The sequence below is a fragment of the Dermochelys coriacea genome, chromosome 1, assembly GCF_009764565.3.
Source record: "Dermochelys coriacea isolate rDerCor1 chromosome 1, rDerCor1.pri.v4, whole genome shotgun sequence".
In the NCBI taxonomy this organism is placed as follows: domain Eukaryota; kingdom Metazoa; phylum Chordata; order Testudines; family Dermochelyidae; genus Dermochelys; species Dermochelys coriacea.
The window spans coordinates 198273987-198299007 of NC_050068.2; the positions used below are offsets into that span (position 1 = coordinate 198273987).

At 40.1% G+C, this 25021-nt stretch overlaps 2 protein-coding genes across 10 annotated transcripts in view; one reads left to right on the forward strand and one right to left on the reverse strand.

Moving 5' to 3' along the window:
- The window catches only part of CMSS1 (cms1 ribosomal small subunit homolog), a 387357-nt gene that overhangs the window by 246200 nt on the left and 116136 nt on the right, over positions 1-25021 (forward strand). The window lies entirely within an intron of this gene.
- Positions 1-25021, reverse strand: part of FILIP1L (filamin A interacting protein 1 like) — a 287759-nt gene that overhangs the window by 209333 nt on the left and 53405 nt on the right. The window lies entirely within an intron of this gene.

The window sequence follows — 25021 nt, forward strand, 5'->3', positions numbered from 1 at the left end:
CACATATCTGAAATTATGGGTCTTGTCTACACTGCCACTTTACAGCACTGAAACTTTTTCGCTCAGGGGTGTGAAAATACACCACCCTGAGCAATGCAAGTTTCAGCGCTGTAAAGTGGCAGTGTAGACAGTGCACCGGCACTAGGAGCTACTGTCTTCATGGGGGTGGGTTTTTTACAGCCACGACCCCCACTGGTGCTGCGACCACCCAGCCATGTTAAAGAACTGCCGTGGCAGCGCTTTAACCTTGGTAGTGAAGACATTCCCGTGGTGTCTAACTGCAGTTGGAAACTTTAGTACTTAGTGTCCGATCCTACAAGGTACTGAGCAGTCTGATCTCTTGCTGAAAGTCGGTACGAGTTGAAGGCACTCCACAGGATTAGGTTCCTTATACTTTCAGAGAGTCATGGTAGGTGCCTATGGGCAAATTGGTTTCCATATTCTTATCACCTAAACCCACAACCTCAAGGTCATCTTCAGCTCCCCTCTCCTTTCTCCCCCTACGCCTAGACCATAACAAAGTCTCGTCACTTCTTTGCCTACATACTTTAATATTTGATCCCTCCTTTCTGCCTGCTGGATCACTTGTTTCCTGCCTTAACTACTACACTGTGCTCCTCTGAGATCTTTGTTATACTAATCTTCCTCCTCTACCATGTTCAAATTGCTGCTTGCCAAAAGTGTTTTTCCTATTCATTCCTTCACGTCACTTACCCCTGTTTCTTCTGACTCGCTGGTTCTCCATTGCACAGCAGAGCAAATGTCAACTTTCTATCTTTTCTTTCCAGGCTCAACACAGTGCTGATCTGTATACATCTCTGTTTTATCCTCAAGTTTTGATTCCCCTCACTTCTCACTCTGCTCTGATAGTGACACCAGGCTCTTACCCTTCCATTTCTCCTGCTTATAGTTGTGTCTGGTTCTTCTCCCCTGCTGCCTTTGGAATGACCTCATTGAAATCTTTTCTTAAAATCCCATCTTTCCACACAGGCCTACAAAATGTAAAAAATTCCCAAACAAACAAAAGAAGCATCTGGAACTAATGAATTTACATATCTGCCATTGCCCTGACCACTTTGCTTGTATGTTCTATCCCTTTATTACTCCCTCTCCATCTACTTTTGCATATTTCTAAATGGGGAGCTCCTTGAGCTGGGGACTGTATCTTTCTAAGAGTTTAGTGCCTAGCACATTTTGGGTCCTGCTGGAGTAGAAATAACTATTAATAACTGGGTACCATCACTTAAAAGTTTGAAAACTGACTCTTACTGTTGAATGGTTTTTTTTTTTTGTTTTTTTTTTGGTATTGAGAACCCCTTAATCAATGTCCAAATGATTATTTAGCTTATCAGGTATGTGACAACGGTCCTTCAAAAATCAAATTCCTCATCCTTTCCAACCCTCCTTCCTTCTATGAGGTACAAACTTTTTGTTTCCAAAATACAAGACATCAAAAATATTTTCAGAAGAGTTGTAGAGATTTCATTTTAAAATTGTTTAGCTTTCAACCTAACTACACTCTTCTGCCAACAGAGCCATCACCACTCATTGGGGGTGGTTTAATTATGTCAACGGGAGAGCTCTCTTCTGTCGGCATAGAGCAGCCACATGGGAGATCTTACAATGGTGCAGCTGCATCTGTACAGCTGTGCCGCTGTAAGGTCTCTAGTGTAGACAAGATCTAAGTTAAACGGAGGATCTGCTTGTTGAAGAAGGATAGGAGGATAGCTTGAAGAAGTGGTAGTCAGATTTTTATTGCAGCTCAGCAGGAGTTCATAATAACCTATATAGACTTCAGATTATTTGGAAAGGGTAACAGTCATGTGAACAAACAGTTATATGTCCTCTTACTTTGAAGTGATTGCCCATTTATTTAATTTTACTTTAATAATAAACTAAATATGTTTAGTCTCTAAAAATTCAACTTTGTGCAGTTTCTTAAATCTTTGTGTGACATTAAAATCGTTTATTTTATGGGGTCTTATTTGCACTACTCCGCTCTTTTAATAATTAAATAATTTAATAAAAATATTGAAATACCTTTTAAAATATCTCTGAGGTTGAGCCTGGCAATATTTCTTTTTCATCTGTTTCTCATAGTCAGCACAGTAATGTAACATTTAAGCACACAGAAGTTTTTCAAAAGAAAAGAAACAAGATCTGAATAGCCTGAACTCTCCACATTCATAAGCTTTTCTCAGTGACAAATAGCCACCTGGAAAGTATCAGTTAATTCATTCCTGAGTCTTTTAAGAGGTAGCTTTGGCAAGATTTTGTAAATGTAGAAACCTAAACAGAGAAACTAGAGAAAGATAGCTAATGAAAGACTTGGCTTTGGTGATGAAAATGTCTTACAAGTTTGATTAAAAGCTTGATTGCACCTGGATTCATGAGGATTTCTACAGATCTGTTCAGATGACATCTACACTTAAATTAAGACAGTTCTATGAAAGACAACCTAATATGGTCTTAGATTTAGTTGATTTTCCACCGCCCTGTCTGTGACTCCCCCGCGCTCCCTCTAATCAGTTCCTCCGGAATCAGCATATGCTGAAAAGAAACCATCCTATAAAAGAGGGCACTGGGTGTGTATAGTGTGGAATGATATTGTAAAATCAGCAGAGACTTGTGGCGGTAGGGTCTTTCTTTGTGTAGTGACCCTCAGTCACTTCTACAGCAAACCCAACTCTTCTCCTCATAGGAACGAAAATCAAAATCAAAAATTGAGCTGATAAATGGCTTCATAAAGACAGTGGGAGAGGTTAGATCAGTGGTTCTCAACTGGGGTACTTGTCCCCCTCGGGGTAGGCAGAGGTCTTCCATACAGAAAATCACTTGTATACTATACTGCTCTATATACTGTACGCTGAAATGTAAGTGAAATGTAAGTGCAGTATTTATATTCCAGTTGATTAATTTAAGAATTATATGGTAAAAATGAGAAAGTGAGCAATTTTTCAGTAAGAGTTTGCTTTTGTATTTGTATGTCTGATTTTGTAAGCAAATAGTTTTTAAGTGAAGAGAAACTTAGGGATATACACAAGACAAATCAGACTCCAGAAAGGGGTACTGTAGTCTGGAAAGGTTGAGAGCCACTGGGTTAGAAGATCTGATCAGACGATATTGATTTAACAACCACCAAAGACTACAAAAGGGGAAAAGGAAAAACAATCAGAAGTGCTGTCTTTTTATCGGTGTATCAGTTTTCCCCCCCATGACTACTGGTGAAAGCTTTATTGATAGCTTTTAGCTATGTATCATAATAATAAATAAAATAACTAATACGTAATATGAAAAATATGCCACGGTGAGCAAGAAAACAAGTGTTAGTCCTATGGACAATATCAAAATGCTCTGTTATTAAATGTATCAACACTTCGTCAGATATAAGAAAGGCACATCATCAACTTAAAATTCATACACAAGCCGTAACATTTTTCAAGTAATACCTACAGTTGCTGTAACTGAAATTGATTAGAGCAAAAAATGTTTCTCTCAGTTGTTTTCAATTGTACGTTTGGCACCCTTTAAATATATTTAGTTTCACTGTTCCGCTTGTTTAGCCAGCTAACCAAGTGAGTTCCCCCCATTATTTGGGGGGAGGAGGTTCTGACAACAAGGAAGGGGAGAAAAGCATTTTCCAGAAGCTATGAAAATGTGATTGCAAAGCCTTAAGAATTAGCAGGACAACTTGGGGAAGTGTAATCTCTCAATTCTTTTAAAACGATTAGATTTAAAGTTGACTATTTCCCTTTATTCAATGACTGTTTTCTGTGACAAAGGCGACTTGTGAAAAGCACCTGTGGCCTGCAGCACCATCTGTCAAAGAACTGTAATCCCTATTGCAGATGAAATGGGGTGGTGGGGAGCCTAAGTACAGATTTCAGAGTAGCAGCCATGTTAGTCTGTATCCCCATCAGGAACAGTATCCTCGCTAATGTCACAGCAAACCTGGTGGCTGAACTTTGTGACTTTGTCCTCATCCATAACTATTTCACATTTGGGGACAATGTATACCTTCAAATCAGTAGCACTGCTATGGGGACCCGCATGGCCCCACAGTATGCCAACATTTTTATAGCTGACTTTGAACAACGCTTCCTCAGCTCTCGTCCCCTAATGCCCCTACTCTACTTGCGCTACATTGATGACATCATCATCATCTGGACCCATGGAAAGAAGCCCTTGAGGAATTCCACCATGATTTCAACAATTTCCATCCCACCATCAACTTCAGCCTAGACCAGTCCACACAAGAGATCCACTTCCTGGACACTAGGGTGCTAATAAGAGATGGTCACATAACACAACCCTATACTGGAAACCTACTGACCGCTATGCTTACCTACATGCCTCCAGCTTTCATCTAGACCACACCACACGATCTATTGTCTACAGCCAAGCTCTACGATATAACCGCATTTGCTCCAACCCCTCAGACAGAGACAAACACCTACAAGATCTCTATCAAGCGTTCTTACAAATACAATACACACCTGCTGAAGTGAAGAAACAGCTTGACAGAGCCAGAAGAGTACCCAAAAGTTACCTACTACAGGACAGGCCCAACAAAGAAAATAACAGAACACCACTAGCCATCACCTTCAGCCCCCAACTAAAACCTCTCCAACGCATCATCAAGTATCTTCAGCCTGAAGGACGAGCCATCACTCTCACAGATCTTGGGAGACAGGCCAGTCCTTGCTTACAGACAGCCCCCCAACCTGAAGCAAATACTCACCAGCAACCACACACCACACAACAGAACCACTAACCGAGGAACTTATCCTTGCAACAAAGCCCGTTGCCAACTGTGTCCACATATCTATTCAGGGGACACCGTCATAGGACCTAATCACATTAGCCACACTATCAGAAGCTCGTTCACCTGCACATCTACCAATGTGATATATGCCATCATGTGCCAGCAATGCCCCTCTGCCATGTACATTGCAAACTGGACAGTCTCTACGTAAAAGAATAAATGGACACAAATCAGACGTCAAGGATTATAACATTCAAAAACCAGTCAGAGAACACTTCAATCTCTTTGGTCACTCAATTACAGACCTAAAAGTGGCAATTCTTCAACAAAAAAGCTTCAAAAACAGACTCCAACGAGAGACTGCTGAATTGGAATTAATTTGCAAACTGGATACAATTAACTTAGTCTTGAATAAAGACTGGGAGTGGATGGGTCATTACACAAAGTAAAACTATTTCCCCATGTTTATTTCCCCCCCCCCCCCATCCCACTGTTCCTCAGACATTCTTGTCAACTGCTGGAAATGGCCCACCTTGATTATCACTACAAAAGGTTTTTTTTTCTCTCCTGCTGGTAATAGCTCACCTTACCTGATCACTTTTGTTACTGTGTGTATGGTAACACCCATTGTTTCATGTTCTCTGTGTATATAAATCTCCCCACTGTATTTTCCACTGCATGCATCCGATGAAGTGAGCTGTAGCTCACGAAAGCTTATGCTCAAATAAATTTGTTAGTCTGTAAGGTGCCACAAGTACTCCTTTTCTTTTTAAGTATAGATTCTTTCCTTTGATGTGCAAATACAGATCCTACTGCAGTCAGTGGGAGCCACATGTGTGCATCTGAGATCAGACTTTAAGCCCGGGTTCAGTCCTAATGAAGTCAATGGAGTTACCTTGCTGAATCACGACATTATCTCTTAAATTTTCTCTCATTCCAAGATTGCAAACAGTAAAATATAGTTTTCTTTAAAATGATAACAGAAGAGGATGCCCTTCTGTGAGGAACCATTTCCTCTAAACCAGGGGTTACCGCTCATGTTAGGGCATAAAGCTGTTTCTGCGAGGAATGGGGGAATGACATTTTCTACAGAATGTAAATATTCGTTGGAGAAAAAATTCTATTTTTCTTGCCATTAGTAGTATCAGAAGAAACCCATTCCAAATGTAAACAGATGCAGTAATTAGGTTTATAGTATCTTGGGGAATGAGCAATTTATGCCATTTTCAATTACAATGAATTCATTTTTACAGTTTTTTTTAATGTGAGATTATCAAAAGTACATGCCCTTAAATGTAAAGAGCAACTGTGGCCAATCCTGGCACAATGAACTTAAAAAGTATCAAATTGTTATTATTTGCAAAATGTGGGTTTGGTTGGCTTTGGGTGAAATAACGCACTGGATTCTGGGATATGAGGCTTACAGAGGAAAAAGTAAGTGGTTTGGTTTTGTGGAATGAGAAAGTGGATAGTGTTAGATGTGTAGTTGGGGAGAGGGAGAGAAGATTGAGAACCCTTGCTTGAAACTAAATATTCTGGCCAATAATTTCCAAATATCTCCCTTTCAAGTCATTGGTGGTTTCATTTCAGTAGACAGACATTCTAACTGAGAAACTATTGTAGGCCATATAGTATTCAAGGAAGGCAAGGACAACACCTTAATCAAAATAAGGTATGCCTAAGGTATATTAATAACAGAAAAATACAAAGAAAAGATGTATCTATACACAGTGCCTCATATATAGTGGGTTACCCCTTTTCAACCACAGCAGTTAGTCTAAATTCAGGGCCTTGTATGTTATTTCTGTTGAAAATATTAATTGTTGATGGAGCCTGGTATTTTCTTTTATGCTGTCTTATTTATTTACAAGTAATGTACAAAGTTCTGCTTCTTGGAACTCGGGGAGTTTCCAATGCATGGGATAGCCTTTTTGTTTATAGCCCAAGCCTTTTTAGCTAGCACTAGACCAATAAACCTGTCTCTGTGTTTCTTGTCTGCACTCCAGCTTGTCTTTCCACGTACCTGATCAGAACCATGTGCAGTGGAACCCTTCACAAACATGGTCCTAGTTTCTGGGAAGACTCTATTATGCCTTGTTTTATGTGAGGTCTCCCCAACCCATCCCACACAGTTACTGAAAGAAAAAATTATATTTTATTTTGGAAATGCCATAACTAGACCGTGTCACTTTACAGCTTTACTTTTTTGGCCTTTTTCATTGTAAAATCACAAAGGACCTCACTAAAGTAATTTTTCTTATGAGTTCACACCCGTTAGACAAAACAGGAAGATGACTAAACATTCTTGTATCATAGATTGTCTGCAGGTTTTGATGAGTGCCAGCTTGCTGAAACTTGTTTCTGCTTCTTCCATAGTTACTGGCAATGTGCAAAAAATGGGTAGGGCTGTGCACACTTCACTGAAAACTAGTTGTAGTTTTTGTTTTAAATATCACTAAGTAAGATAAGTGGTGGCAGTTCAAGTTCTTTTCCAAAAGTAGACCGGAAGTTTTCTGTGTGGTTTTTTTTTTTTTTTTTTTAAAGCTGCAACATTTCATGTGGAAAGTTCTCCAAAAGATCCATAGGATATTTGAGAACTAGACATGTGGATGTTTGTTCCAGTTCCTCCAGCTGGAGTGTGACATATTTTGAACTGAACTTAAAACAAATGCAATTAGTTGCTTTGAATCAGTGCTCCAACTCACAGGTAACATTGTCCAAAGTTGCATAGAACACATTCCTTCTGCGTGAAGACTTTGTTTCATCTTCAGAGGCGATAGAACATGATTCCTCAGGTGTCTCATCATGAAATATTTTCCATTTTTTACCTCTCTTCTGCAGTAATTGTGGTAAAATTCACATAGCTATCACCACAAGGCATGCTTCTAATAGAATTTTGAGCCACTGATCTCAATTGCTTTAATTCTTCATAATATCAGCAGTCAGAGTTGACCCTGAACCAAGAGAGATTCCTCGGGGTTGTAGAATCTTGTTTCTCTTCAATACTTGAAGGAACTTTATACCAAAAGCTAGCCAATAAAGGGCATGAAAATGAGGTGAAGTACTGTTTTAGTGCTAACACTTTCTGATCAAGTTTTGTGTGTCAAATTTAATTCAAGAGCCCATTCCAGTGCTGCCAGAATACCTGGAATGTACTTTGTTATTGAACAGACAGCTTCAGCATGTGCAATCCAACCTGTGTCTGACTGAAAATAGAGTGAATAGTGTATCTTATTGGTTACAATCTTCCACCTCACAGGACAGGCACTAAAAACATGAAAAGTCACTGCACACAACCAAAAAGCCTGAATGGGTTTTAATTTTCCTGACATATTAGAACCATCATCAAATCCTCTATAATCATCAAATGGAATGGTATGTTGCTTAATGTTGACACTTAGCATTTCTGCTGCCTATCTGTTTTTCTACTTTTTTGATCAAAGTTGATGAACTCGAGATCTTTCTTGAATATTAAATGCACCACTGCCTTGGTCCTGAAGTACAAACTTGAATATATAACACATTTTGTTCATGGTGAGAGGCATCAAGACTAGCATCCCATATGATGGAATAATAGATGGCTCTCTCAACGAATGGCCTCCTGCATGCTTTTACCGCATAATTCAATACACTTGTTCTGAGTCTCCCATAAGAGGTAATGTACCTGCCCTTGGGTTGTTTTATCCTCTGTCTGCTTCTGTTTGACTTTAGCCAAATGGTCATGAGTTCTGCTGTTATAATGAGCTAGTAATTCAAGAGTTCCAAGAAGATTACTGTTGTGTGGATCACAGTCAGATTATTATCTCCTTGGAATGCTAAACCTCTTGAAATGAGATGTCAGATAATATCCAATATTCTTTCCAGTATTGTTCTCCATCTTGAAGCTTCTGTTAATGCTTGTTTTTGAATCTCAGTGTCTACTCTACCTGACAGCGACTGCTCTAATTCCTTCCACCAGCAACAGCAGGTTTTATGTTCTGTGCTCTTTTCATGTTCAGGAAGTTTATTATATAGTTTGTGCCATTTTTGCACAGTTGGCAAATATCCTTCACTTTTTGCCAGTATACCGCATTGTTTGTTTGTCTTTCTCTTCATAAAATTGCTGACATAGAAAGCAGTATGGTGCTTGGTAAGTAGCACTCTGAGCAAGCCATGTTCTCTGTTGCTGGAAGTTTTACATTTGAGAAGAAATACAGGTGAACTACGGCCATCAACATTTTTTGGCATTAACTTCAGTAGTTTCTGCGTTTCTCTGAAATTCGTTACACCAGATAGGACAATTTTTTCATAAACTGGATCTGTAACATGCATAGGCCACACTCCTGGATCCTTTTAAAAACTTGAATCCATAAGTACTGTAGCACTACTCTCTTCTGCTTCTTTCAGGCCTTCCTCTGAGTCTGCTGGTGATATTACTCAACTACTTTTGGAGGTCATTAGATTGTAATCACATGATTCATTTGTCTGCTTTTCTTCATCAGTGTCCACAGTGTCTATATTGAAATCACCTTCACCTTACTGTTTTACAGTTCCCCAGTTTTTGCATTGTTTGACCTAGACTATTGAGAGGCCTTGCCTGTCTGGAAAAACTGGAGGATTGACTGGCATCCTCTAGCATCTTTTCTCTCCCTTTCTTTAAGCTCCTGATGTTTGTGGCTGCCTGATTTGTATTTGTAGCCAGACATGGGAGCATGGGAAATATATTAAAGATACATCAGCGACAAATACCCTCAGGGACCCTGGAGGTACTGTTCCTTGTCCCTGGAATCTCGTCTCAACCCTTCTATGCATCCCAGAGCACCAGCTAACTGTTCGGAATCTCAAACTAAAACATCCACAGTTTAGCCTGAATTTTTTTTCTCATGGTGATGGTCTGGTGGTCCTCTGGATGGGCCCTGGTAAAGTTTACCAATTTCCCCCATTTTTCTGTGGTCTGCTTTCAAGAAATACCACTTCTATTGCCTTAGCTAAAAGTAGCCTTTTATATGTCACCTGCTACCTTCAGGCCCCACAGGGGTCAGAATCTCTGCTCCTGTCATACATGGGATGGACGAATGGACATACACTCATACACACAACATATACGCACACTAGATCTATCCACAGGACAGAGGACTTTTCTAAACATTTATATCTGTTTCAGTCTTCCCCATGATAATCGCACACAACTGATACCCCATTACAATCTTGTTTACCCGGTCAGCCTGTTTAAAAGATAAATATTTTTATTCCTTTTTTGTATGTTTGTCAACTGCATCTTTTGTTTTGCAGATAATTAATAATATAATGTTCGGCAGCAGGACACAGTTTTGGATACTGCTGTGAAAAATAGCATGCCCATGTCTTAGTTTGTTTAAAGTATCTAGTTGTCTGGGATTTTCTAACAAGCTCATCACCGTGGATTTGAGTGGGACCCAAGGTCTCAGGATTACTGTGGGCAAAACTTGGGTAGATGACCTACTGTAGGCAGTCTACACGGGCCAAATCCGTAGTTTCTTATTTAGTTTTGTATTTAGGAAAAATAGGAGTTCTGACTCCTGTCTGAGGACTGAGCCTCCCAACTCCCATTAAAGTCAGTAGCAAGACTCTCATTGACTTTAGTGGAAGTTGCTCAAGCACTATTTCTGGGGAGGATGCAAGTCTCAGTGAATTTACATAAAAGCTCAGCTTCTAGAGTAGAGCAGGATTATGGTCATGAAGGAAGCACTTACCTAATATTATTATGAATAATCATGTTTATTATGGCAGTGCCTAAGGACCAACCAAGGATGGGGCCCCATTGTGCAAGGCACTATACAAACACAGGCTAGCAGACAGTCCCTGCTCTGGAGAGCTCACAGTCTAAACAGACAGGACAGACAGTGGGTGGGAGAAGAGGTAGAACACACAAGGTGGAGTGAACAGTGTGGTGGCAGCAAACATCATGTTAATGTCACTATTTTTTACTGCTTTGGAGGAGTGGGATGAGATGGGAGTCGGATAGGAAGAGATATGCTAAATAGAAGGGGGAGAAGGAGGAGGGATTTTGAAAAGAAGGGGGAAGTGGGTAGGAGGGATAAGTGTGCAGTGAAGCTGAATTGAAGAGACTGAGGGAGGGTTGGAGCAAACAGCCAATCCACACAGGGGTAAGAAAGTCCAGTCAAAACTGTAGAAATGTTCCCCTATCTGTGAGATGGACTTAGTCCAAAAGGTTTAAATGAGGGGCATACCTGATGTCTGGGTGCCACATTTGCTATTGGCCTCGCCATACCTTTCAGGGAATGTACTGTGTGCGCGACATACCTGCACTCCTATATGCATTTGTTCCCTGTGAAATGTAACTAAGTATGTGCAAATGATGTGGAATAATAATAGTTAATAATTTCAAAACCAGGAATATTTTCCATCTGATAAGAAGCTCGGAAAGAGATTAAAAGCCATTCTATCCTTTCCCTGCTACCCCCACGTTTGGCAGCTGTGATTTAAAAAAAAAAAATTGTTTGGCATCTGTTTTCATGAAATTGTGCTTCTTCAGTTATTATACCAGAGAGACAGCAAGTATCAAAAAGTAAGTCTGCATAGGGTATGTCCCCATTCTTCCTTTACTGTATATCATTTGGATAATACCGGCATAACAGGCCCTCACAACAGCTGCACTTGTCAGTCTGTTGCACTAAATTGCATCTTCTGCCTTTCATCAGATATGAAGGGATGTACTGTATACATTGCAGTGCTATGTTAAGTATTCCCTAGTTTGCTTTAATTACCTTTTAGTTAGTTGTATTTCACACTCCCTAGTTTATCCATTCACATTTCAGTGTTAAACAAGGATACTTTACAGGCCTTGCGACCATAGAACTAAGGGGGAGGGAGCGGGGAATACTCATTACTGAAAATGCAGAGAGAGGAGTAGGAATTATTAGGAATACACACTGGAACTTCTAAATCTTCATAGAAGAACAGAGCATGGGTCTACTTGAAATTTGAAAGTATTCTTTCCTGTGTGAGCAGTGATAGAATGCATACATTTAACATTTTTGTTTTGCCTCCATTCATTGCCTGTAAAATAGGGGGTAATAATGCATCCAATCTTCCTCCTTTTTTTGTCTTGTCCATGAAAGACTCCATCCTGCAAGGATTTATGCATGTGCTTAACTTTATGCACTGTGAATAATTCCTTTGATTTCAAGGGACTACTCACAATGCATAAAGCTAAGGATGTACATAACTCTTTGCAGGATTGGGATTCTGGATTGTAAATATATCAGCACAATGGCAGCCTGATCTCGGACTATATATAATTAGAAACAATCCTTCTGCCAAAAAGTTTACAATCCAAAATCTAGATCCTTTTGGAACAAAACTGATAAATTAAACAGTAATAAGTCACCAAGGCAAGATGGTATACACCAAGAGTACTGAAGGAAGTCAAATATGAAAGTGCAGAACTACTAACTGTGGTATGTAACCTATCACTTAAATCAGCCTTTGTACCAGATGACTAGCAGATAGTTAATGTAATGCCAATTTTTAAAAAAGCCTCTGTCAAAAGAGATTCTGTCATTTACAGGCCAGGAAGCCTAAAGTCTGTACCAGACAATCTGGTTGCAGCTATAGTAAAGAACAGAATGGTCAGACACAAAGATAAACATATTTTGGGGAAAAGTCAAGATGGCTTTTGTGACAGAACATATTTGAGGGGGTCAACAAAGATGTGGATAAGGGTGGTCGACTTGGACTTTCAGAAAGTTTTTGACAAGGTCTCACACCAAAGGCTCTTAAGTAAAGTAAGCAGTCATGGGATAAGAAGGAAGATCCTCTCATGGATCAGTAACTGGTTAAAAGACAGGAAATAAAAGGTAGGAATAAATGGTAAGTTTTCACAGTAGAGAGAGCTAAATAGTGGGGTCCTCCAAAGAACTATACAGGGAACTGTGTTGTTCAACATACAGTAGAACCTCAGAGTTACGAACACGTCAGGAATGGAGGTTATTCATAACACTGAAATATTCATAACTCTGAACAAAATGTTATGGTTGTTCTTTCAAAAGTTTACAACTGAACATTTATTTAATACAGCATTGAAACTTTACTATGCAGAATAAAAATGCTGCTTTCCCTTTATTTTTATTAGTTCATGTTTAACACAGTATTGTAATGTATTTGCCTTTTTTTTTTGCTTTTTTTTGGTCTCTGCTGCTGCCTAATTGCATACTTCCAGTTCCAAATGAGATGTGTGGTTGACTGTTCAGTTCGTAATTCTGATATTAATAACTCTGAGGTTCTCCTGTATTCATAAACGATCTGGAAAATAGGCTAAACAGTGATGTGGAAAAATTTACATGTGATACAAAATGCTCAAGATACTTAAATCCAAAACTTACTGTGAAGAGTTACCATGGGATTTCACAAAACTGGGTGACCAGCAGCAAAATGGCAGATGAAATTCAGCGTTGAAAAGTGCCGAGTAATGTACATTGGAAAAAAATAATCCCAACTGTACATACACAATGATGAAGTTTAAATTAGGTGATATCGCTCAAGAAAGAGATTTTGGAGTCATCGTAGCTAGTTCTCTGAAAACATCTGCTCAGTGTGCAGTGGTAGTCAAAAAAAGCTAGCAATGTTAGGAGCAATTAGGAAGGGGATAGATAACAAAACAGAAACTATAATGCCACTATATAAATGTATGGTATGCCCACACCTTGAATACTGTGTGCAATTTTGATCACCCCATCTCAAAAGTTATATTAGAATTGGAAAAGATACAGAGCAGGGCAACAAAAATGATTAGGTGTATGGAACAGCTTCCATACAAGGAGAGATTAAGAAGACTGAGACTGTTGAAAAGAGATGAAGAAGTGGGGGATATAATAGAGGTCTATAAAATAATGAATGGTGTGTAGAAAGTGAATAGGGAAGTGTTATTTACCTCTTCACATAACACAAGAACTAGGGGTCACCTAATGATATTAACAGTAAGCGGGTTTAAAACAAACATAAGGAAGTACTTTTTTCACAGCGCACAGTCAACCTGTGAAACTCGTTGCCAGGGGATGTTGTAAAGTCCAAAAATATAACTGGGTTAAAAAAATAATTAGATAAGTTCCTGGATGATAGGTGTATAAATGGCTGTTAGCCAAGATGGTCAGGGATGCAACCCCATGCTCCAGGTGCCCCTTAATCTCCAACATCCAGATGCTGGAACAGGATGACAGAGATGGATCACTTGAACTTGTCCTATTCTGTTAATTCCTTCTGAACTATCTGGCACTGTCCAATGTCAGGAGACAGTATACTGAACTAGATGGGTCATTGGTCATAGCCAGTATGTATGTTCTTATGTTCTTAAGTGAATGATAGTGTAATGGTGTGAATGTGTGTATGATAATGTCCCCTAATAGCTGACCCAACGAGGTTCAGAAACTAATCACTAGTAGGTATTCTCCTTCAGTTGCAGTGGTAGAGGCCTGTGTGTGTGTGAGAGTGAGAGAGAGAGAGAGAAAACAGGGTTCTAGACTCAGTAGTGCCAGCACATGCAGTTTTACCTAGTGACTGTCCCCATTATCCTGAATGTGTTACACTGAGGTGACATTTGGAGATAGTGAGCTAACAGTATCACAGGACACTTGAAATAATGGGGGGAGAATGGGGAGTTTCCAGTTTATGCGCTACCTATTCTTCTTACCCTTTCTATCCAGCAAATTGTGCCATATTCATAATTAAGTACATGTCAACTAATTTTCAATATTCAGATTACAAGAACGTATCAGTTCAGCTTCCAACAGCAAGCAATTCCCTGTGGAACTTAATTGTTTTGTTTATATGCAGTAAGTCGCTTACCATGTGGTAAGAAGTAACAATAGATTAAATTGTTTAAATCATGATCATAATGATTTAAAACAATGAGAACAGCGAGGCTGTGTTCCTCAAACAGAGCACACACAAAATCTGGCCCATGGAGCCAATTGGTAGAGACCCTGCTACACAGAATGCTGTTTGTGTTGCTTGTCTGGCGTTACAATATTGCTTTCTCTCTGGTTCTCAACCTGTAAAAGAAAACTATGTCATTGGCAGTCCTTCCATGTCAGAGTCTCTTCACAATGGATGTTCCCTGTCTCCATGGCAACTGAAGGCAGACCAGAACTTTGCTCTGAGCCTGGGTTTAAGACCGCCCTGCAGGAAGAACTTTCCAGAATGCTCTGCTTCAGGTGGCACATATGGCAGACCCCAGGTCTCCCTCTGGAGTAAAGGTTTCAAAGGATTTTTATAGGATTTGTATCTAAATATCTGTTCCTTCGATGGCTCCTTAGAACTGCTAAAAACTGCTAGATCTCAGTGCTCTTATGAAGTCCATAAAGAGATCAATACACCCAGGTAGAAATGTTGAAATCCATTGTTATAGCACTGTCTTTCCAAAATTTCAGATAATATGAAAATAAACTTCCTGGGGAGCTACCGAAGATATGATCAGGAAGATCAGGGTCAGCTGGCTCAGCAAGACTTACCGAGAACCAAGGGAACACAGTCTAGATATGCTAGTCTTTTGGTGCCTCACCAGCCAGATTGGAAGCTTATTGATGAATTTATATGGATGCAAGTCCAGTTGGAAAACCAAGAGGTATTACATGAGCAAGACACACCTGAAAGCAAAGGCTGTGGTCCCCTTTTCTCAGAAGTAGGTTAAAAGGCTTCTTTTATGCCTTTCCTCCCTCTTCCACTGATGGTAAAGATGGTGAAGAAGATTGTGAAGACAAGAGAGGTTATAATCACTTTCTCATTATCCTGCAGGTCTTGGTTCTCAGACCTGATTTAGACGTAACTGGAATCTCCTCTCAAACTTCTACAACACATACACCCTCAGTAGGGACTTATCCTGAACCTATTCTGACCTCTCAGTGGGAAGCTTAGAGGAAGGAACTACAGTCACTATGAAGATGATAAACATCCTCTATCTCAGAGGAAATTGACAAATGATGTATTACCGGAATTTTAGATGTTGCTGTTACAGGGGACACGTATCAGAGCAACAGATGAAGTAAAAGGCATTATAGTGCTTTTACAAGATGGCCTGACCATGGAGCTCAAATCCAACACCCTTTGGAAAGACAAGTCTGCAACTGCAGGCATGCTGCATTGTAGGAAACCCATGAAAGACTTCCATCACTGTCACACAACAGATCCCTGGGCTTGCCACACTTATCAGTCCTTTGGCAATATGCAGATTCCTGTCATGGTCTTGCTGCATGGGTTAAGTGTCCTAATAAAACCATCATTCATTTTCACAGTCGGTAGGTTTCTTCCTCTTTTCATTGAAAGTATCTTGCTTGTATACTCGCCACCTCCTTGTCCAAGGATTTTCCCAGGTTTGCTTTACTCTCAGAAAGAAAAGGAGTACTTGTGGCACCTTAGAGACTAACAAATTTATTAGAGCATAAGCTTCAGCTCACTTCATCGGATGCATCCGATGAAGTGAGCTGAAGCTTATGCTCTAATAAATTTGTTAGTCTCTAAGGTGCCACAAGTACTCCTTTTCTTTTTGCGAATACAGACTAACACGGCTGCTACTCTGAAACTTTACTCTCAGAGAAACCTATCTTACGTGTTCTATCAAATAGGGTAGTTCTGTGAACTAACTAGCTGTCTATCCCCAAGGTCGCCACAATCTTCATCATATAATAGGAAGTGATAGTGTTGCCCTTCTGATTGAATCCAAATATCCTCAGGGAGTAGAGATGTATAAGTTAGATGTGAACAGAGCCTACAGAGGAATAGTGTATATAGCAGAGGTAGTCAAAGCCTCAGGTACAACTCTTCTTATGACTATGCACTCTATGAAAGCAGCATCGATTTTGTGGGGTGAAGAGATTACATATATGTTATGAGGAGGTTTGTAAGGCTATTACATGATGATTCATCCACACTTTCTCCAACACTATAGAGTTGACATATTCACCTCTGCTGAAGCAGCATTTGGTAGAAGGGTATTACGAAACATGGTGCCCCAGTAACCCTCACGTTCCTTTTCAATTCTACATGGGTAAATTGAATTCTCCCTCCCTTAGGATAATTTACTGCTTTTACACCCCATTGTGAAGACTGTGTAATATGGAGGGGACAGAGAAAGAGAAAATTCTCTCTCATTTTTGAATTTTTTCATTCTGGGATCCTCCATGTCAGACAGTCTGACCCTCCCTTGGGAGGACTGCATTATGTTCAAGGTTATTTTTCCTGGGTATTGATCTCCTGTTAAGAGTTTGAAAGGGAAGAGGGAGTTCCTCCAGGAAATCCCTAAATTTTATGTCAGTGCTATTCTGTGAATGGTTTGAGTTGAACACCTTTAAACTTTTATATACCTAGTATTTTTCAGCTTTGGAATCTTGCAATGATCTGGTTTGCCTCCAGTTGCCACAGAAATGGGGAATACCCACTCTGAAGACTGTCTGAGATGGAGGGTACTAAAAAGAAAAGCTGTGGGAAAATTTTGTCTTACCTTTTTTGTCTCTCAGAGCAGCAGTATGAAAATCCGCGTTAAGGTCCACATCTCCAGTCTTTTATTACAACCAATCTGTGAACTAGATAGGACTTTATAGTTGACTGCTGGTTGATGCTGCAAACTGAGGCCATTTGGCACTTGCAGCAGAGCTATATCTCAGATCCTCCTGGCTCCTGCCACTTAGACTAAAGGAGAATCTCCTCTGGCTGTTAGCAGTACAGAGTATGCACTTGAGCAGTTCTAATTCCATCCTATAGAAGCCAGTGGTACACAGCCAGTTTAATGCAATATACGGTAATCAGCTGAATGTAATTCTGTCTTTGCTCACGCCTGCTGGAGTTAATGGGGTTGCACAGCATGCTTGAGGGAAGAAACTTTATTTGACATTTTAGGGCCTGTTGTTTTTGGCAAAGGACTTCAGAGAAATTGCTGCTGGCATTATGGGAGGCTAATCCCCCAAAGTCTAAATCGGTTTCCACTCCATTTTTGACATATGATTGGTTGTTAGTTAAAGAGGTATGTTTATCCCCACAGCTAGGCAAACAAAAGAAGCTGTTCTGTTCACTCCATGCACATTTCTGTTCTCTGTCGTCCTGCTCCTAGCTGCTCCCCATATCCTGTACCATCTTCTTGAGTGTCCCTAGTCTGTCTTTCTATTGCTCTTGCTGGGGTTCCTCTCTCTTTCTGGCCTTTTCACTCTATTTTCTCAACTAGTCTATGCTCTGCTATCCTTCTGCTCCATTAATCTATCTTTTTTCCTTAATCAACTAATTTTCTGCCTCAAACAATCTGTGAACATTTGATTCTCTAACTCCTTCCTCTTGCTCCCCAATCAAGTCTTCTAGCCATGTTCTGCTCCCCCAGAGTACCACCCCAGGCAATAAGATAGTCTGTCCCTCATCTATTCTACACTCTTACATGTTCTTCCAGTTCACCTGCAAGGTTTCTTTGTTCCTCCTCCTGCCCCACGGGAGATCCTGAGGTAGAGCATGTGATCCCATCAGGTCCTTTCCTTCTCTTCCCAAACCGTATATGATGGTTTTGAATGGAAAAGGAACTGCTCTGCCCAGAGATAGCACAGCACCAGTGCTACACACCCACCCACATTTCTACCTGTGCTGTCCTCACCCCTGCTGGTTCACTGGCAAAGAGGGAGAGTCAATAAAGTGGCTCTTACTCCTATTCCTTTCCCTGCTCATTTGTACTGTGACCTGGTAGCCATTGGAGTGTGATGCTGAGTACATACAGCAGCTGCAGAGTGAGGTTTGGCGCCTTGGGGACGGAGCGGAGAGGACCAGGGTACTTTATGTCTGGCTCTCTTGCTTCCTGGTTTGAAGCCACCAGAGGTAAAGCATTCTAGGGAGTGACAGAAAAGTAATCTGTGTGCCCGATCTCAGATGGGCACTGAGTAGCTCCAAAGGACCCATTCCTCTTAAGCTTATCAGACAGTGGTCTTAGTAACTGTTCAGGATGGCATAGCATACTACACTGTAAACCACAGCAGAAGGTTCTCTAGTCACTGGTGTTGAGTGAAACATATACATCTCTTTTAAAACACGTGGCTTGAGTTTAAGGAAAAAGAAGAAATGTTTGAAGCTGAGCAGACAACGTGTTTGGCTTTAGATAAGTTTAAAGAAGACTTGCTATTGAAATTGCTCATGTGAATTAGTTAACATGCAAGAATTTATTGTGCTTTCATTTCCTGTGCTCCTATTTCCTGTCTGGATGTTAAAAGGAAACCCTAATCAGTACATTGTGATTAACCAGCAATAAAGTAGTAAATTCAGTGTTTTATGTTTACTTGCCTCTGAACATTGTTGTTGTCAAAAGCAGAATTACTCAGTCAACAATTCACAATGGGAATCATGAACATTGAACTCTGCGTTCACTTAATTCATTGCTTGTGTATTGAGAAGACAGTAACTTCTGACCTGACAGCTACAAAGTACACTTTGAAGCTGAGGAGCTGACATGGGTTTATTTCAATCTTTCCTTGCCCAGCAGATGGCACTATGCAATAATGGGATTTTTACCTAGTGTTCATGTGATGTAATTGGATCATAATTGTTTAAGATGTAAAAGAACTATTAGATTGAGTCCAACTCACTGCTATCACAGAATATAGTCCCTGGAGAGAGGGGTTAGATATTTATTTCTTTTAGACTGTTGTTGTACTCTCTTGTCACATTTGGCCTGATTCTGTGTAGGCCACTTTTACAACTATTTAGCACTGTTGATTGTGGGTGAGTTGCTCTGGACCCGTTTAATCAAGATCAAAATGAAGCCCACAATATTTTGCAGATGAAATTAGTCCCATTACTATTTAAAAAGCTCTGGTGCCTTTTAAACATGTTTAATTTAATGTAACATATAAAAGATAGCATTCCCATATCATCGGATGACCCCCATTCTTGCTTAACCCTTTTGGAGCTGTAGTATTCTCTTATTGACAAGGTTTTGTAGAACATGCTGTCGTGTTCTGATGTGTTATCTTTTGGATCTTGTGTAGGATCTTTCCACCTGCTCTCCATTCAGTACTGCACTATCACTGAAAAGCTCAACTGTTTGATCAGTGCATAACATTTCAACTGAATTTCATCAGGAATCTTTAGCTCCACCTGTCACTTTGTCTTGCAGACATCTGAAGCATGTGTACATCTTGCCAATTCTGTGAGCTTTTCTTTTTAAAGACCCGGTTGGCAAATGCTGCAAACTCCAGGCAACACAAAGCTGAAGTAAATCTAGAAGATGATCCTTCTAGCTTTTTAGACTGATAGCTTCAGACCATTTTCTTCACTGCTGCTGAAAGCTGCACAGTCAAGATTTGAAAAGCCATCATTTACAATTTGACTGAGACTGGTGGAAAAGAAGACCTGAGTCCTAATTCTGGCTCCACCATGGACTTCTGTATGTTACCTAGGTCAAGCCACTTAACCTGTCTAAGCGGTTTCTAATATCTAAAATGGGGATAATACTTCCTTACCACACAGGTGTTATGAAGCAAACTTGTAAATTACTTTGAAGCTGGAAAGTGCTAGGTAATGTTAAATATTATTGTTATTTTTAATTGAATCGTAAGTAGCCTGTACAGCTACAAGGAAGCCTTCTGAGCCACTGTATACTGAATGGGCCCTTCAAAGTAGCCTGATCCTTTTCAATTTTTCAGAGACATTAATAGTTTCCTGGCTCAGTGTTTTAGGAAATGTCATCATAGTCTGGAGGAACCAGTAAAAACATAAGTCACCTATTTAGTTTGATCACTTTATGCCAGGATATTTTAATTCTGGGAGCTGGAGAAGGGGAAGAACTGTTCCATTTATGTGGGTGTAAGATGTAAAGTTTTAAATCTACTTTCATAAAGTATGCAAAATTCAGAAACTAGAATCTGAACTCCATGTGAGAAACAGAATGTTTCTGAGTTCTTAGGCAGGGGCTTAAGATAGTTTTAGCAAACAGTGTAACAAATAGAAGCAACCTAACTGAATAGACCACATCAATAGTCCTCTTAATTACTAAATGCAGTGTTATTTTTCTTCCTGAAATGGTCACTGCTTCTGCACCAGCTAGGAGGAAGATAATTTTTGGAGAGGAGCATTTGTTGGCTTTAATCATACTTTGTCCTCCTAAAATGGCAAGGGCTTAAAACAAATTAAAATTTGAGACTTTATAAAAATGTAGCAAATTGTGTATTAGAGCAGCAGCATTTTACTGGGTGTGGTTACTGCAAAATTGTAGTAGCCTTTAGGCATCTCTAATGACAGGAAATGCAATAGTTTGAAAAGAGGGATTACTTTGTCCCAGACCTCTCTCTAGGGCTTCAAATCCAGGGTATGTCTAAATCTTGCTGATTCTTTCTGCATAACATCTCTAAAATACAGCCTTTCCTACCCATCCACACAGCTAAAACTCTCCTCCAGGTTCTCATCATCTCGCATCTTGATTACTTCAACATCCTTCTCACTGGCCTTGACAAAAGCCATCTTGCCCTGCTTATAGCCATTCACAATGATGCTTCAAAGATCATTTTCCTAGCCAGTCGCTCTGACCATGTCATCCTTCTCTCTGCATCCCTTCTTCTTTATTGTGTCAAACGTCAACAGCTTGTATTCACTTTCAAGTCCTTCAGTCCCCACCCTACCTATCATCTCTCAGTTGCCACTGAGCTGTTGATGCTTGCCTTCAATCAGCCCATGATGCCAGCCTCTATTTCACACTTATTAAATGTTCAGTCATCTTTGTGTCTTCTCCTGTGCCAATCCTCATGCTTGGGAGGCCCTCCTTGTAAATATCTGCAAAGATACCTCATTATCCACCTTCCAATCCCTGCTTAAAACTCTTTTCTTGGGATGACTACAAAAAAGTTGACAGCAGTTGAATTGCTGGTGTGCAGAGACCACTGCCTGTCATGATGAACAACAGAGAGAAGAGGTAGATGATAGTCTAATTGTTCATTTGTACTTCCCCATAAGTACTGCCCTGTCAGTATCCATCTGCAGAGATTGTAAGATCCTTAGGGCAGGGACTACCTAGCACAATGGGGTCCTGGTTTGTGACTAGGGCAGATACTACTATAATACAAATAATAATAATAAAAATATTTGATTTAAAATAATGCAAAACAAATCATAAAATGTCTGTAATAGACATCAGGCCATGTTCTGATCTCAGTTACACCAGTGTAAATCCAGAATACTTGTACAATCTTCAGATTGTAGTAAAATTGCTCCACTTTTATAGGGATATCACTGAGCTCAAAACCTGGGCAAATAATTCAAATTTGAGAAATAGTTGGGTAAAAACTATACCAAATGAAGATCTCTGAAAAATGCTACATGACACAAAGATGACTCAAGACATCTGGAAGACTTATGAGTGTATTTTGTTTTAGGGCTAAGGAATAACCTGCCTAAAATTCTTATAACTAAATTCCAGGTTATTGAGTGTGTTGAATGGGATTCTTCACCTTGTCTTGTTTTTAGAACCATATATTTTAATAATATTAATTTACCAGATGGTTCCTTAACCTGAAAGTGCCTTTCCTACAGTATGTTTTAATATTTTATTTCCATGATGTTCCAGTATCTGAAGATTGCCCATCTGTACCATGCTGACCCGAGAGCATATCTGTATTACACAAGAGAATAAGAATGGCCAGACCATTGGTCTGACTTAGTATGGCCATTCTTATGTTCTAAAGAAAAAGCCAAGCCAGTTATTAAAATATATGGCTTTTACCTTTGTATACAGTTATAGAAATAATCTAATCTTTTAATGTCATTAGAAGCATTTATTTCTATATTTTGGTGAATACTTTATTTTTTATCTTAAATGTTCTGTATTTTCCTTTAGAAAAGCAAAGGACCATATTTAGGATGGGTGAAATCTCAAAGACCTTACCTGGTTTTAATTCTGTCCTTACTGAGGCAGAGTTCCCAGTAAGCATGTGGATGAAGTCCTGGTCACAGCCTCCCCAGTCTGCTGTGCCTGTAGAGTGCAGCCAGTCATGCAAACTGTGCCAGCTCCACCACTCCAACTCCTCAGTAGCACTCAGGGAATCATTAGGTCTACATTGTGACTAACTTCTGCCTGAGTGAGGTGTGTGCAGCGGGAAGTCTCCCTGTGCCCTTTCCCCAACCCCACCTAGCACATGTGGGGGCACCTCCCTCTAGCGTACCCTGCAGGGAGTAGTCGGAATTTGTCCCAGTGCTTGGGAGGTCATGAACTGTGTTCTCTTATTTAATCTTCTGTCTTCCTGCAATATTAGAGACCAAGTGTAATATTTGTCAGTAATCTGGAGAAACTGAAGTGTAACACTTACTTCATCCAGCACAGCTATGTTTTGGAAATGAAGTGCAGCATTGACAGAGGACGCCGCCACCATAACACATTGCACCATACCATGTTACGCAAACTTTTTTCCACAATGGGAAAAAGTAACCATGGATCCTTTCATCATTCACTGTAACCGCAGAAGGAACCGATATGCTGTTGTCATTCACTAAGAAACCAAAATTTGTTTAAACAGCAGTTCATGTGCCACAGATCCACATCAAAAAGCTGTTAAGGATTTCAGAAAGAGGGTACAACTCCTCAGTTGCCTCATGAAAACACAATCTGGACTGCAGGAAGTATTGCTACTGAATCTAGCTGCTGTTGCATTTTATGAATCAAACAAATTCTTAATTTTATGATTGCACAAGTAGGCAACACCCCTTGAGAGCAGTTTAACATTAACTCCTGCCAGAAATCTGTCCCTTATGTTTTTCAGAGGCTTTCCTCTCTGTCTCTTTAGAGCTAATGAGCCCAGTTCTGGTTCTTTGTACTTTTTTCCAATCAAATGGGTTTAAATTAATCAGCCCTTGAGACTGTGCACTCCACTGCTTGTTACTGGAGTAGGCAATTTGGAGATCTTATTAGCTCACCAGCTGCTGTCAGGTGATTATCCAGCTAGCAGTAATGGCCAGAAGTGTCTTTTGTTTTTCCTGCCTGTGTCTGGCTAGAAAGTTGGAACCCTTTAGTTTTTGATATGGACCATTGTTGTCTAGAGAGGAGATGGCTGCCCTGTACTCTGCCTGCGGCTACACCTTCAGTCTGCTTATAAACTGAAGCTGGTCCTGAATGTGTTTGGCTCTCTGCAGTATCTTGCTGGGAGTTCATGACTCCAGTTGCTGCATAGTGGTTCCACGGTGTAGTTGAAGGTGTTGGTTTTGATCTATAAAGCTTTTATAAAGATTGGCTTGGAAACTGTCTCCCTGAGAAACCATTTCTTTCTCTGTGTGATATTGCAGCTCTTCTAGCAGGCAGAGGCGTTCAGACTAGATGCCCACCTGCCAAGGCATACCTGGAGTGGCAGTCAGACATTTGCCCCGGCTGTCACTTTCACTCAGACTTGCTGAAATGACCCTCATAATCAGGGCTGCAGAGAATGAGCAGTGTTCCCCCTGCAGTCGCGCCTTCCAGGAAAAACAAATTGCTTTCAGGGCTGCTGAGCTCCCAAGACTCCCATGGCCTGTTGTGCCTCTTTGGTGCAGCAGGGTCAAACACCAAGGAGGAGGAAGTCAATGCTGGCTGCTTCACACCTGCCTGCCTCCTGAGTTAATGGGATAGGAAGGATGCACTCTCCTCAGATTTCTGGTTAATTGACTAGTGATTTCATGTCGCTTAGCTTATAGTGCTGGACTTCTTATTGTTGTGTAGTTGAGCTTTGAAATGCGTGAGCATTGTCTACGTGTGTGTGTGTGTGTGTGTGTGTGTGTGTAGACATCCCTTCAAAATAAATATACATATAATATAATATATATTTGACATTAACAGCAACTAAAAAATATGTCCTAAACAACAAGAACCAGATTCAGTAATAACAAATGCCACCATCTTTCACACCAGACAACACCAGTCCCGGCCACAAAAAGGTTCTTCAAGCACTGAAGCTAGATTTAAAAAATCTCAACAAGTTGTATCCCACTGTAAGCTAGCAGACTGAAACAGAAGAGAAAAAAGAGGCCAAGTATTGCTTACATTGTATTTGTGTTCTTGTGTCATAACGTGTCTTGGCTATAGTTATTTTGTGAAAAATAAATCTGATGTATTCAGTTAGTTAGAATATCTTGTGCACACTGTGTATAGAGCAGATACAAGGCAGAAACCTTATCTTCAGACTTGTCTGTAAAGGGCTTAGCACACTTTTGTCTCTGTATTAATAATAATAAGGCCAAAACCTCACAGCTAGCTAGTGAACAAAAAAAACCCTATACTTCGCAGCTGTGTTACCTGAGAGTTAT